Source organism: Orcinus orca, chromosome 19, assembly GCF_937001465.1.
Source record: "Orcinus orca chromosome 19, mOrcOrc1.1, whole genome shotgun sequence".
In the NCBI taxonomy this organism is placed as follows: domain Eukaryota; kingdom Metazoa; phylum Chordata; class Mammalia; order Artiodactyla; family Delphinidae; genus Orcinus; species Orcinus orca.
In genome coordinates, this window is record NC_064577.1 from 53,530,098 (window position 1) to 53,545,474 (window position 15,377).

A 15,377-nucleotide genomic window follows, 5' to 3' on the forward strand; every position below is an offset into this window, starting at 1 on the left:
AGAAGAAAATTCACATGATCACATAAATTGATGCAGAAAATGTATTAGACAAAATTCAACACTCATTCATGATGACACTTCTTAGAAAAATATAGGTATAGAGGGGGCATCCTCAGCTTGATAAAAAACATCTCCCAAGGAATCTATTGCTAACATTATAGTAAATGCTGAAAGACTGAATGCTTTCCCCCATGATCAGGAGTAAGCCAAGTAAGTCAACTCTCACCACTTTTATTCATCATAGTAATGGGAGATTTTGCAGTGTAGTAAAGCAAGAAAAGGAAATGAGAGGCATACAGATGAGAAAGAACTGAAACTGTCCTTATTTGTGGTCAAAATGATTGCACAGAAAATCCCAAAGAATCTTCAAAAAGAGTCCTAGAACTAATACGCAAATTCAACAGGGTCACAGGATACAAAATGAACGTGCAAAACTCAATTGTATTTCTGCATATTAGCAATGAATATATGACATGAATTAAAAAATACAATACCATTTACAGTTGCTCCGAAAAAGAAATCTTAGGTGTAAATCTAACAAAAGAGGTACAAGATTTCTATGATGATAACTACAGAACATTGATTTAAGAAAATCAAAGATCTTGATAAATGGAGAGACATAATGTGTTCATAGGTTAGAAGATTCAACATAGTAAAGATGTCAATTTTCCTCAAGCTAAGCCTCACACCTTATGCAAAAATTAACTCCAATGGAATGAACTTAAATGAAAAAATATACCACTTCTAGAAAATATATAGGGGAAGTCTTCAGGATCTAGGACTAGGCGAAGAGTTCTTAGACTTGACGCCAAAAGCACAATCCAAAAAAGGAAAAATTGATAAACTGGACTTCATCAACATGAACTTTTATTTTGTGAAAGATCCTGTTAAGAGGATGAAAAGACAAGCTGCAGGGTGGGAAAAAATATTTTCAAACCACATGTCTGACAGTAGACCTGATGTCTGGAATATATAAAGAATTCTCAAAACTCAATGATTAAAAACCAAACATTTCAATTAGAAAATGAGCAAAAGATATGAAGAGACATGTCAACAAAGAGGATATACAGATAGCCAATAAGCAATAAACACAAGAAATTATATCCAACATCACTAGCCGTTAGGGGAATGCAGATTAAAACCACAATGAGATATCATTACAAACTTATCAAAATGGTTGAAATTAAAAAATAGTTGACAAAACCAAATGCTGGTAAGGATACAAAGAACATGGATCACATATATTGCTTGTAGGAATGTAAAATGGTACAGTCACTCTGGAAAACAACTTACTCAGAGATCAAAGGAATTATAAAGCCAAAGGAAGCCAAAGGAAGTGGCCTTGTATAGTAGACAGATTATACAATAGGTATACAATACAACCTATATACAATAGGTTGTATATTATTTCACCCAACAAATTCATTTCTAGGAAATTATTCTGTAGTTACCATTCCATAAATGTGCAATAACATATAAACAAACAATGCACATTTCATTGCAGTAGTGCTTCTAGTTGCCAAAAACTGGAATCAAAATACTTGATAGATTTAAATAAACCATATTTGTAATGGAGTACCATGTAGCTATTAAAAAGACCTGATAGATATGTATTATTCTAATTTTTGTGTAAAAAATGGGTATGTATGTCTTTAGGTTTGGTAGTATATACATAGAAAAACTAGAAATATATACTCTATGCTATTAAGGTTATCTTGGGAGGGGGTAGAATTATGAGGGACTTTAACTCAGTACTCTATTTCTGTATGTTCAAATAGGTTTCTATTAATGTCATTAACTTTTAAAAAAATTAACGATAGTTGATTTACAATGTTGTGTTAGATTCAGGTGTATAGCAAAGTGATTCAGTTATACATATCAATATATACATATATACTTTTTCAGATTCTTTTATCTCATAGGTTGTTACAAAATACTGAGTATAGTTCTCTGTGCTATAAAGTAGGCCCTTGATGGTTATCTATTTTATATATAGTAGTGTGTATATGCTAATCCCAAACTCCTAATTTATCCCCCACCTTTCCCCTTTGGTAACCATAAGTTTGTTTTCTATGTCTGTTGGTCTATTTCTGTTTTGTATATAAGTTTATTTGTATCATTTTTGTTAGATCCCACATATAAGAAATATCATGATATTTGTCTTTCTGTCTGGCTTACTTCCCTTAGTATGATAATTCCTAGGTCCCTCTGTGTTGCTGCAAATGGATAATAAGGATAATTCCTAGGTCCCTCTGTGTTGCTGCAAATGTTGCTGTATATTTCATTCTTTTGTATGGTTGAGTAATATTCCATTACACACACACACACACACACACACACACACACACACACACACCACATCTTCTTTACTCATTTGTTGATGGACATCATTTATGTTGCTTCTATGACTTGGCTATTATAAATAGTGCTGCAGTGAACATTGGGGTGCATGTATCTTTTTGAATTATGGTTTTCTCTGGATATATGCCCAGGAGTGGGATTGCAGGATCATATGGTAGCTCTATTTTTATTTTTATTTTATTTTTTATTTTATTTATTTATTTATTTGTGGTATGTGGACCTCTCACTGTTGTGGCCTCTCCCATTGCGGAGCATAGGCTCTGGACGTGCAGGCTCAGCGGCCATGGCTCACAGGCCCAGCTGCTCCACGGCTTGTGGGATCTTCCTGGACTGGGGCATGAGCCTGTGTCCCCTGCATCGGGAGGTGGACTCTCAACCACTGCGCCACCAGGGAAGCCCGGTAGCTCTATTTTTAGTCTTTTAAGGAACCTCCACACTGTTCTCCATAGTGGCTGTCCCGCCAACAGTTTAGGACGGTTCCTTTTTCTCCACACCCTCTCCAGTATTTATTATCTGTAGACATTCTGATGATGGCCATTCTGACCGGTGTGAGGTGATATCTCATTGCAGTTTTGATTTGCATTTCTCTAATAATTAGTGATGTTGAACATCTTTTCATGTGCCTTTTGGCCATCTGTGTGTCTTCTTTGGAGAAATGTCTATTTAGATCTTCTGCCCATTTTTTGATTGGGTTTTTTTTTGTGATATTGAGTTGTATGAGCTCTTTTTATATTTTGGAGATTAATCCCTTGTTGGTTGCATTGTTTGCAAATATTTTCTCCCATCCTGTAGGTTGTCTTTTTGTTTTGTTTATGGTTTCCTTTGCTGTGCAAAAGCTTTTAAGGTTAAGTAGGTCCCACTTGTTTATTTTTGTTTTTAATCCCATTACTCTAGGAGATGCAGCCAAAAAGATATTGCTGCGATTTATGTCTAAGAGTGTTCTGCCTATGTTTTCCTCTAGGAGTTTTATAGTATCCAGGTTTTCATTCAGGTCTTTAATTCATTTTGAGTTTATTTTTATCTATGGTGTTAGGGAATGTTCTAATTTCATTCTTTTACATGTAGCTGTCCAGTTTTCTCAGAAGCACTTATTGAAGAGACTGTCTTTTCTCCATTGTATATTCTTGCCTCCTTTGTTGTAGATTGACCATAGGTGCGTGGGTTTATTTCTAGGCTTTCTATCCTGTTCCATTGATTTATATTTCTGCTTTTGTGCCAGTGCCATACTGTTTTGATTTCTGTAGCTTTGTAGTATAGTCTGAAGTCAGAGAGCCTGATTCCTCCAGCTCTGTTTTTCTCTCTCAAGATTGTTTTGGCTATGTGGGTGAGGTCTATTGTGTTTCCATATAAATTAAAAAGGTTTTTGTTGTAGTTCTGTGAAAAACCATTGGTAATTTGATAGGGATTGCATTGAATCTGTAGATTGCCTTAGGTAGTATAGTCATTTTGACAATATCAGTTCTTCAGTCCAACAACACAGTATATTTTTCCATCTGTTTGTGTAACATTTGGTTTCTTTCATCAGCATCTTACAGTTTTTGGAGTACAGGTCTTTTAGCTCCTTAGGTAGGTTTATTCCTAGGTATTTTATTCTTTTTGATGTGATGGTAAATGGGATTGTTTCAATTTCTCTTTCAGATCTTTTGCTGTTAGTGTATTTATTAACTTTTGTATTCAGTCAAAGGTGTTTTAAAGAAGGAGCTTTGGAGTTTGACTGACTTGTTTTTAAGTTTCAGCACTTTCATTTGCTAATTTGGACAAGTTAGTTAATTTCCCCAATAAGTAAATTTAGGATCCCCAGTTTCCTTATCTGTAAAATGGGGATAATGATACTTAGCTTATAAAGTTATGTGAATTCAGTGAAGTAAAATAAACATTTGATCCAGAGTCTGGCTCAAAGCAGTTAATTTATAAAGAGCACTTGTGTATGTTTGCCACTCCCTAGACTGTTGAAGAATGGTAGATTTCTGACTAGCTCACTTGCCTAAGCCTTATCAATCATGTAAAACCTTGATACCCACCAGGCCCCATGGACTCATTGAATTTCCAAAACTGGCCACTTTATGTCAGTTCTTACCCAAGATCCAAAATAAAAGCTACAAGCAGTGTCAGTACACTGGTTTGGTGTTCATGTTCCTTGGACTTGCCCATCTTTTACCCTTCAGTCAGCCATCCAGGTCCAGAATTTCACTGTTCCATCTGTATCAGAAGCTAACTTAGTGATAGAGAGAAATACCTCTAAGCTTAGAATCTTTATCATTCAGTGAGTTGAACACTTCTGCACTTATCCCCATTTGAAAATGACAGAGCCACCAGGACATTCTTTGATTGGACTTCCTATTTGCAACTTTGTTTTGGGAGTTGAATGTCCATGTGGCTTTTTGGTCCATAGGGCAGAGAGTCTCAGCTTGGGCCACTGTGTTACAGAGTTCTAATACTATATAGTGAAAGTGGGATAGGATAAGCCAGCCATATGATTTTAGGGCATTTTGGATTAAACCGAGCCACCATGGGCTTCCCTGATGGCACAGTGGTTAAGAATCCGCCTGCCAATGCAGGGGACATGGGTTCAAGCCCTGGTCCAGGAAGATCCCACATGACGTGGAGCAACTAAGCCTGTGTGCTACAGCTACTGAGCCAGCGTTCTGGAGCCCACGAGCCACAACTATTGAGCCCACGTGCCACAACTACTGAAGCCCGTGCACCTAGAGCCCCATGCTCCATAACAAGAGAAGTCACTGCAATGAGAAGCCTGCGTACCGCAATAAAGATTAGCCCCCACTCGCCACAAGTAGAGAAAGCCCACACACTGCAATGAAGACCCAACACCACCAAAAATAAATAAATAAAATAAATAAGTTCAAAAACAAAAACAAAAAGCTGAGCCACTGTGGTTGATCTGTCCTAAGCTATTACATGCCATGCACTGTGAGGCTCTGTGATCCTTAGCATCCAGGAGGACCCGATCCAATCCAGCAGTGAACATGCTGCCAGAAAGAAGCCTGACTGGAGCTAACTCCAGCTGATGGCAGAAGCTGTGGCATCGCTACGAACCTGGATCTGATGCAGGTCAAACAACCCCCGATGATCCCTCATATGGCTGCGATGTAGTAGCGATGCATGGCGTATTTCTGCCTGGCCTATGGATGTCTGGGGATTGCGTGAATCTTTCCTGTAACAGCAGACTCACTAACTCTAGGGGAGGGCTATCTTCACAAAACTTTGTGCGAACACTTCCTCTGGCTATTAATACAAGCATGCTGACTCCTGTTTTCTTTCTCTAGGGATGATGATGTGGAAAAGTAGATTAGAAGACAGGTACTGTGTTTTAGAATTAGTGGTCTCACTTCTCTTAGACTACCTCTGTGCATGAACTTCTGATACTGAACTTCAGGGTATGACAAAGGTGGAGGGACCCAAATTCTAAGGAGCAGATCTCTCAATACAGAAGTACAGATGGGAGAGGGACTCTCAGCTTGATGGGCAAACAATCAAATATTTGAGTACTCTATCACAACACACTGCCAACTACTGCCATCTGCCTGCATGTGAAATTGATCTTTCTCTCACCCCCAGAGCCCTGCAGGAGCAGCAGTGGAAGATGCCATATTTGCAAATGCTCAGTTCCTTGAGCTTGTGTCTCTGACCCATCAATACTGACCTTGAGACTTTCAGTTTGATTCATTTTCTTTTAAAAAACGCAATTTCCTGTGTCTAAGGGAGGGAGGAAAGGTTAAAAAATATCATTATAAAGGCTCCAAGGATTTTTGGGACATCAAATTGCTCTGACAAACCATTTTTATGAGTTAAGTGTAAAGGAAACAGAAACATACGGATTAAATTTCCCTTAAAATACACATGGGCTTAAAAATTAAGGGGGAAAGAAGGACTTGGCAATGTGGGTTTCAGGCTTTGCCAAACCCCAGCTCCTGAGAAATAACTTGAGATGCTTGACAAACCCAAAAAGCAGCTGGTTTTGCCCTGTGCCCTCATTGAGCGACATTTAGAGTCCCATGTGATTGGAAGCTCTCTGAAATATGCTAATTTACAAACTCATGCTCTGATTCTTCGGATTACCTCAAACAGTCTCTGTTTATAAAATTTCTCCCTAAAGGCCTAGTCCTCCTCGGGTTCTCATTGTGTCTAGGCAGAATCACAGACCAGCGTTCTAATTCCCATTTCATGGATGAAAACACAGAGCTTGATGAGGTATAAGCTAGATGGTTGGGGGCAGCTTCTTCAAGACAGAAAATTTACCCATATGTACCCCACACCTGCCTTGAGAATAAAAGAGAATCTTTGGTTCATTAAGTTCTATAATGGATTCATAGACAAATGGCAAGTATAAACTCCCCATTGAGCATTGAGGATTCAGAGGGGTATGTATGAACTTAACTATAGTATTCATTCATTCATATATTCAATAAGCAAATGCTTATGGAGCAAAAAGGTACTATTGATATCACAGTGGAGAATAGAAATAAAAGCAGCTAACATTGATTGGGGGTTACTATATTCTGGTTATTGTGCCGACCCATCCCTGTGCAGTATCTCATTGAATGCCCGCTTGAACTTTCAGAGGTTGGTACTGTTGACTCTCTCCATTTTATAGAGGAGGAGGGAGGTAGAGAGGGATTTAGTAATTGACTTAATATTGACTAGAAAGGGAAGATCTAGGAGTCAAAACCAAGATTGGTGTTAAAGACACTTGGATGCTGCCCTCAAGGACCCTAGAGTCTCCTGGCCAAGCTAAGCCACACTCAAATGCAAATACAATAAAGAGTGATGAATGTCCCAGAGACGTTCAGAGCATGGAGGGATCACTTTCTACTGAGATTAGGAAGGCTTTGTGTAGGAAGAAGTTTTTGCAAAAGATTTTGAAGGATGAGTAACATCAGAATACCAGGGGAGAGGTCAGAGTCATTTCTGCCTGGAGAACACCCACGAGGAGGATGAGAGGAGGAAGCCTAGAGCACAACAGGAGATACTGCAGAAATGCAGGGAAATCGCACTGAATGTACATTTTACTTAGGCAAATGCAATTATGTATCATCAGCCAAAACAAAAGAAAACAAACTCTCCAAAATAATTTAAATAGCTCAGGCAATTTAATCTGCCATTTCCTAGAAAATGAGTGTAAGATAGGAGGAGCAGTCTGTTATTTTCTCATTCGGGTCCAACTCTGAGAGCCTCTCATGATGTGAGCATCTCACAGCGCTTAGTGATTCTAGAGATGAAAGGTGTACATTTTTGCATAACATGGCCCCTAATCGTGTGAGCTAGCACTCAGGTGAAGTCTGTTCCAGGGCTTGAGGAATAACAGTCTATTACTGAGATGGAATAATTTTGACTGTATGTGATATTTACCTTATTTGCTCATTTTAGAACTTAAACCCCCTTTTATGAGTGCAAATCCACAATAGCTGCTTACCTTGTAAGTGAACTCTTGAAATTAGAAGGTCAAGTTGTTAAAAATGCTTTGAGTTGATGTAGTAGAAAAAAATCAATCCAAACAAAATGTAAATTGTGCATGAAAATATATGAAGAAGCTAAAAATTGTTACTAATGCATGAAAATATATTAACCTCTAAATATATACAAAAGGAAACACAACTATTTAAAAAAACCCAACTATTCACCTGTTTGTGACAAACCAAGCATACAGACTTCGGACAGTCTCCAAAATGCTATTTGTTATTAATAGCAGGGACTTCAAGACTTGAGGGTGAGAAAAATCAGTAAAAAGGCAGCAGGGCTGAGAAAATGTATTAAAGAAAATATAAGGAGGTTGAATTGTAAGAGTAAGAAATGGAAGAACACTGAAGGTGCTTGAATAGTTAAGTCTTCAAGAAAATGTTAATATGGTATGAGTTGACATAATATACACGTAAAAGAAATATCTGATAACTTTACTCCTACTTTTTCTCTAAGTATAAAAGCTATATGTGCTCATTTTAGAAAAAGTAGGATATATAAAACCCACAAAAGATAAACGGAGAAAAGCAAAAATCATCCATAATCCTATCACAGACAGAGAACCACTTTATCTTTTTTGTGTGTATTCTTCTACATGCATATATTTTACATAGTTACATTGATTCATGCTCTCTATGGGTGGTTCTCAAACTGTAACATACATCAGATTCACCTGGCTGTGAAGACACATTGCTGTGGGCTCACTCCCTGAGTCTCTGATTCAGCAGGTGTGGGTGGGACCTGGGAAAGTGCATTTCTATCAAGTATATAGGCACTGCTGCTGCTTCTGGTCCAGGGACCATACCCTGAGATCCACTGTTCTATAAGGCCTTCATTCTTGCTATTTTCACTTCACATTGCATCAAGAGTATTAAAGTTATTTGAAAATACCTTTTCTCATGCCTGCATAGTATTACACGATTTGTTACCCCTGCTCCTATTGTTTTTCCATACCCATTAATTGGAGGATGTCCTACTTAAGAAAACAACACTAAGATGTACCTCAAGCCTTAAGACAGAAGCACACACACCTAAGGCTGTGAGATAAGAGGAAACATTTACACTTAACGGTTACTTTGCATTTTAGAGGACCATAATGATCACATCCCCGATAGGAATGGTCCTGATAAATCATTTTAGCTGCGTAGCAAGGACTTTGTAAGCCTCCAGAAGCTGTGTCTCTCACAAAGCAGTTATCACTGACTTCTGAAATGGGCCAAGTGGTTCTTTTGAAATATGTAGAAAAAGAGAATCAAGATAACAGTCTAGGAGACTGATGTTATGACACGCAGCCACCTAAAAATCTTCTTCCAGAAGTTGCTTGATAAGCTTATGGTTCCAAAGAAACCTTTGGCACGCTTGGTGAGCAGGCTCTCACCACAAACAGAATCCCAGTGTGGAGTGCTTTGGCCCTTCTGCCTTTTTCTCATCCTCAGCAATGAGCACCAGAAACAGTTAAACTGCCAGCAGCTCCCAAACAGTGGTTTCCGCCCTTAGCGACGGCCAGCTCATGCAGGCTCACCACACACAGCCTCAGAGGTCTGGCTCCAAAGCGCCTCTCTGCCCAGACGCCATTAACAATGAGAAAGGAAAACTGTGGCCACCACAGAGCTTCAGAGGCCAAAGACACACAGTAGCCTCCACCCTACCAACGAATTCCCCTCACCCCACGCCTGCGCCTTGCTTCTCATACCCTACCTTTCCCCAGACTTTCACAAAAACCTAGCGTTCTCTTCCTCATTCATCGGATGGTCTCACACTGTCCCCGAAGAATTCCAAGGAGATCCAATGAAGCTGCGTTTCACAGCGAGGAATCTCTGGACACTTGGATACTACTTGCTGTGGGTGAACTCAGTAAATTAGTACCAATGAGACCAAATGTTGTTTGAATGGTGTTATTTATCAAGCATGCTACAGATGTGTATTATCCAACTTAATCCTCACATTAGCCCTAAGAGCTCAGTATTCTTCTTCTTCCCATTTTACCAATGAAGAAATAAATGGAAGACCAGAGAGGTTAAGCCACTTGCCCAATTTCACTCAGCTGGCAATGATGGAGATGGACTTAAACCCAAATCTACCCGACTCCAAAGCTCATGTTCTTTACCACTGTTCTGATCAGCTTCTTTTAAGAAGATATCTAATATTTGTTTAACTTTCTGTTCACCAGACTCATCTAAGTGCCCAAGAAGGCCAAGCATTTTGCTTTTTTAGAGACTCTTAAATGGTAGATCAGATTCCTAATAGCCTATTTTAAATCAGCCAAAAGAAAGTCTTCTGATTTCCTGGGTTATTGGTTTACCCTCTGTGGCACTCAGACCACAGGAAGCATGTGAAGATGGTCTACAGAGGACTCAGTTACCACAGCAATTAGCCTGAGGTGTGAATAAAAGTTACTATCGTATTAAAATAAACTGATTTTTAAAAAAATCCATAATTTTGGTACTTACATATATGCACGATTGAATGTGTGTATATATATGGCGGCCCTAGGTATACATACACACATGCACATATACACTTAGTCCTATGCATACTCAGTTACGTAAATATGTCGAGTAGTGGTTTTCAAACATCAGCGTGCGCTGGAATCACCTGGAGGGCTGTGAAACCACAGACTGTTGGGCCCCTCCCCCAGAGTTTCTGAGTCAGGATATCTGGGAAGGACCCAAGAATCTGCCTTTCTGACAAGTTCCAGGTGATGCTGATACTGCTGGTCTGAGTAGAGGGGCCGGGGATCTGCCAAAGCTTTACCCTACAGGGAAAGAAGTGTTTGCCACAATATTTTGTTTCATTGTATTCTGTTTTTATGGGCAAGGGGACCTGGGGGCGGTGGCTTGGCCTGTGGTCTGTGGGGGCGTTGGGCCGCCCTTTATCCACACCCTAGCTTTACTGTCACAGCATTTTAACGGAATAACGGAAACCACCTTTCTTTCTTGAATTCCGTGCCACGTTGTCTGTCTGCTGAAATGTTGGATTGGTGTATTCGACCGGGGAGCACAATCACCTGGAGAATCGGGCCCACTTCATACTGAGTCTTCCATGTCATGACACAGGGGGTTTCCCAAGGAACAGCTGTGACACTTGAAGTCCCAAGGGTGGTCGTTAACAGATAAAAGCCAGAGAAGGCCAGTGGTTTTTGATTGTCTCCTCTACATCAATAATGGGAAAAGATATCGACTCCTTTGTTACTCGATGTAATTTTAGAGATGTTTGCAAACAAGCTTATTCATTTTCTGTAGCTGTCCTAGGAACTGAACGTTCCTCCTGCTGCTGGAAAGATCATGCTCCCTTGCTACAAGTGTGATTGATTTCTCAGATTTGCCTGTCAAAATGCCCTGTGAAATGTTCCCCAGCTCCCTGATAGCTCAGGTCTTGTCCTGTGTACGTTGCTTCCGGAAGTGTCTTGGCATACTGGAGTAGAGGGAGTTTAGCATCAGTGTTCACTCAGTAATATTTTCATCTAAATTAACGGGTTGAGTTCTGTGGCAGAGAACTTCAGCTATTTCTGCCAGATTTGGGTGTCCCTGAATGACACAGCCATGAACAAGCAGGTCAGGTCCTTGCTCCAGTTTGAAATTCTTTGTGTCTTGAGCTGTTTTGCTAAAGTAGAACAGCATATACAATGCTGTACCAGGCCACACATTCAGCGCTATCAAAGAATAAAATTCTCAAATTTCTGCTATCTCTCCCCGGGATGGAGAAAGCCAGGCTGACTTCCAACCTCAAATTCTGAGAGCAGACCAGAGGGCCAGAAAACGTCGGTCTGTTTTCTTCTTTGATAAACTTCCTTGGCAAAGTGAGACGACCTGAATTACGGTGTGGCCTGTGGCCCAAGAATCTTGAAGTCGGCTCTGGCTTCGCCTGCTTCTTGCCTCTCTTCAGGCAGTGGTGTCTGGCCCACAGTGCCAATCACTCGGTTTCCAGGGGCAATCATGTATTCTCTTTATGATTACGGGTGCCACCGGAGGGAGGGGAACAGCCACAGATAACCCCAAAGAGAGCTACCCCAGAAGCCAGTTCTGCTGTTGGCTTTGGGAAGGCGTTATTCAGTTTCTTTATATAGCTATTTTGCCTTTCTAGCTGATAGCAAAACAAATTTTTGTTCCCTGAGTACCTAAGGCCTCATGGTGGGGGAGGTGGACCAGCAATTTGCTAATTGGGAAGAAAACAAAGCTTGGGTTTAAGGAAAAGATGACTGAGTATGCCTGTAAAGGATGCTCTCCTTGCTGAGAGAATCTGCCAGGTAGCTAAACCACAAGCAGAAGACGTTTCTGCCTAGAATTTTGAAAAGGGAGCTTGGGTGTCCTCCAGTACGAAGGAGACTGCAGACTGTTCTGAGAGGGCTGGAGCCCTGGGACTGCAAGGGATGAATAAGGCCCGGCTCTTATTTTCAGGGACCTCAAGTTCCAATAAATGGCTGAATGCTTATTTAGTCATTCATTTGACAAGTATTTATTGAATACTTAGAATGTGCCCGGGAGATTGTTTTGGTACTGAGATCTCAGAGTAGAAAGAGACTCTAGATCAGAGATCAGAAGTCCCCTGGGTAGCAGCATCTCTTCTGTGCTGTCCTTGGCAGATCGTCACCTGACCTCTGACCACATACTGGGGTGGGAAGCTCGCCACGTTGTGAGGCAGCTTATCCCATCGCCCCACAGCAATCACGGCTCAAAGGTTCACTTTGTACTGTACTGAATCCGTTATCTGCCTTCTCAGATTCCACCCTGAATGGAACCAATGTCTCCTTGCATGAGCCCTGTGTAACTCGACACCACTGCCCACCCACCTGAAACCCTCTCACCTCTCCCCCTAAAATAACCACACACACAAATAGGCACATGTAAAACCCCCAAAACCGTTGGGTATGTTTCTGCTTCTGCGCTTAGCAGTGGCGGTGGTGGTGGCATATGGGTGATACAATGAGTTAAAAAGAAGGTCGAGAATAAGACGAGGGTGAATGTGTTTGTCCCAGTTCCTAATGCAGTACCTGGCACACAGTCGGTCTCCAGCAAATATCCATCAAAGGAATGAGTGAATGGATGAGTGACTGGACGAGTGACTAGAGTGTGAATTACTAACTAGGCTATAAACTTTTCATATTATGAACTGTGTCGCATACATTTAGTACCAAAGACAGTACTTGGTCCATAAGTAGGGGTTCAACAATAAGTAATTTCTGAATGAATGGATGGATGCATGAAATTGAAAACCACTGGAATATAAGTGGATGCTAAATAAATATTTGTCATCAGAACAAATGAATGAATGAATGAATGTTCAAGCCAAAGAGCGAGGCTTCACTGGGAATAGTTATTCTGCTTCAGCAGTAGGGAAGTTATAGTGGGTAGGTGAGAAAAGCATGACTTTAATAGGGCTGTTGGTTGCCTTTTCCAGCATGAGAAGCTCTTTCCTACGTTGACTCAGCAGCCCAGGCAGTCTGCCTTCATTCTGCGGTCTTTTCTCACATGTTAGGGTTAGCTAGGTGAGATGGCAGTGTTTTGTCTTGTTTCATTTTTAAATCAAACTCTGCTTTGCTTAGACATTCTACATTTATTTGGTTGGCTTTCCAGTTGCTAAAGGGAATATGGATGTTAACTAGAAATGGTTACAGATGCTAACAGAGAGACTGTCTGACTTGGTAACAGAGAAAAGAAAGGTCTAGAGAAGATGAACAACATATACTGCTGTCTGCGCCCTTATCCTCCTAAGACCACCTGGAGAACCCCTGCAGACAGAGAAGAAGAGTGGACACTCCGTTTCCCCCAAGAGGTCTTCTTCTGGATGTGGCATGCTGTGCTAGAGCAAGTCTGTTCCCCCAAACACGGGCCTTAGCTTCTCAGAGCCACACTCTATGAAGAGGAGACCACAGGTTACTTTTGATCACATCACCTCTGTTCCCTGGAAGGCAGCCCTTAGATGGTACAGGACCAAGAGGACTGAAATTTGGTTTGTTTTTCCTTTTCTGATTGTTAGATCATCGGCCCGTGAGTCAGTTCGACTGTACTCCTCAGGAAACCAAGTTTTATTTTGTTATAGTAGGAATCTGACTCAGCCTCTGCCTCTTTGGAAGGTACCATGATTTCCATGCCAGTGATGAAAGGGAAAACCAGGGAGGTACAAATGATGCCCACTATGTAGCAACGTACGTTCTCAGCAACATGCTCCTTCTAAGATGCCACCTGATTGGCTCTCTTGCCTTCTACTGAAATGAAGAACGAAATACTGGCAGCAGCTCTAAAGAAGATAAAGAATTTGTCACAAACTGTAAGGAAATTTCATGTAGCCTAGTGAATTAAGTACCCATCTCTTAAGCTAATTAGCTCCTGATTCTTTGTTAAATTGGGTGTTAAATTGGGGTCACTTAATTACTTTTCAAGGCAAGTATCTGGCTCTAAGAAGAGACTTTAGAGAAATAGGTGATCAGACTACGGAAGTTCAGCAGATGCCTCTGGACCAAGTGTCAGAAGCCACAGCCCTTCCTTGCTTCAGAGGAACCCTGGAGAATTTCTGGATGGCCCACGGGAAAAGCAAGTAGCATGCTGGGTGGCCAGGTCTTCTGCTGGTCCTGCTATTAGGTTCTAAGCTCTGCAGCAAAGGACTATAGGCCAAATTGGGCAAGAAGTGAAGGCTACCCAAGGCCACTGTAATAGGCAGCTGTCCAGTATTCTGGTCAGTCCATTTAAATGAAGCCAAGGTTAAATTAGCTGGACTAAAATCAGGAACAGTACAGTTAGGCCCCTAAATGTGCTTTGGGCTGTTATACATCTGGGCATCGGAAGGTCAGTTCTATGTAGTAGGATACCCCATGCCCATTGACACGGTCTTAACCTGGATTGATTTGCCCTACCTGGACAACACCCATCACTTTCAGCAGGTACCTTCCAATCTTCTGATGATATGAGTGACTCTATTCAAAATAGAAAACCCCCATATGTTCAGTCAATTAATGAGTTAAAACACATCCAGGGCCTTTACAGAGAGGAAATCAGATGAGCAATTTAAGGGAGATGTAGAACAGATTTTGAAGAAATATGGGAATAGGACCAAAATACACACAGACACTTGCAATGATCCAGCGATATTCTCTTACAGACATTTTGCCCCTAAGGAATTATTTGCAGTCTCAACAGGGTTCTCCAGGCTGTGGTCATTTGTCAGGGTGGAATGATCCAGACTCTTATTTACAAACTGGACCTACTGCTTTTAAGAGTCAAGGGGCATGGTTTTGGGATATTACCTTTCTTTGATGCTCTGGATTAGATTGGAGTTATCTAAATCCTCGTAGTGAGTCAATGTTCTCCAAGCATTACAGCCATCACAGCCTAGAGGCTGGAGACAGGCCCTCATGAAAGCCTGTCTTCACGTCATTAGTTTTCACAGGAGGGGAGGAAATGAGATAAGACATTGTTCCGAGTAATTTCAATATCAGATAGTCCTCCAAACATCTGCAAATCGATAGAAATTGAGGTGAGAGGGGCTATGAGGAGGCATCGGTGCAGTGACTAATGAGACTAGTTACCATCTGCCTAAGTTAGACT

General features: G+C 40.9%; 1 long non-coding RNA gene across 1 annotated transcript in view; it reads left to right on the forward strand.

Moving 5' to 3' along the window:
* Nucleotides 1-15,377, forward strand: part of LOC125962032 (uncharacterized) — a 145,214-nt gene that overhangs the window by 64,293 nt on the left and 65,544 nt on the right. The window lies entirely within an intron of this gene.